Raw genomic sequence first — 809 nt, 5'->3', positions numbered from 1 at the left:
CTAGCCGCCGGCGAGCCCGCTCTCCGCGCTTCCTGGCACCTGGGACACGCTCGCGGGGCTGCCAGGGAGCTGCCGGGAGGCCGCCGCACCAAGCGCGCTCCGGTGGAGAGAACCGGGACGGGACCGCTCCTGCCTGCCCTCACAGGCCGCCTCACCCCTCTCGCAAGTCGGCTGCATGCGCAGGGGGCGCCCGGGAGCCAGTCTCCGGAAGGTGAGTGGTTGCTCACCTCTCTCCCCTACAGTCGTACCGCTAAGTCAGGCGGCGCCGGAGAGCCAAAGGACACCCGCCCCTCCTACCGGGGAGGGGCGCGGGAATGGCCCACGTCTACGATGACGTAACTGGAGGCAGCGACGCAGAGCGACCCCTTTCGCCGCTCCAGAGGAAAGCCGGGGGAAACAGGTCTACCGGTCACCACCCCGAAGGGCGGCCAAGTCTCGCCGGAGCCGGGTAGACCTGCTGACAGCGTGGGAGGCGGACCCGGGAGACGGCCTGCCACTTCCTCGCGCCTCCCGGAGCCCGGTCGACCGGCTGGCCGAGCCCCAAGCCCGGAGCCGGGTAGACCGGCACGCCGCGCGCCCCAGGCAGCCTCGCGGAGCCCGGTCGACCAGCTCGCCCCTCCGCGACCCCCGGATCCAGGTCGACCTGCTCGCCTCCGCGAGACCCAGCGGAGCCGCGTCGACCGGCTCGCCCCTCCGAGACTCCCGGAGCCGGTAGACCCTCTGGCCGCCGCCAAGGCAGCCTCCCAGGCCCGGGGGCGTGGGCCGGCCGCTGCCACGGCGGACCCGCTGCGCCGGCCGCTACCGGGACG

The sequence above is a fragment of the Dromaius novaehollandiae genome, unplaced genomic scaffold (genome assembly GCF_036370855.1).
Source record: "Dromaius novaehollandiae isolate bDroNov1 unplaced genomic scaffold, bDroNov1.hap1 HAP1_SCAFFOLD_126, whole genome shotgun sequence".
Classification (NCBI taxonomy): Eukaryota; Metazoa; Chordata; class Aves; order Casuariiformes; family Dromaiidae; genus Dromaius; species Dromaius novaehollandiae.
This window is presented reverse-complemented; position numbering follows the sequence as displayed.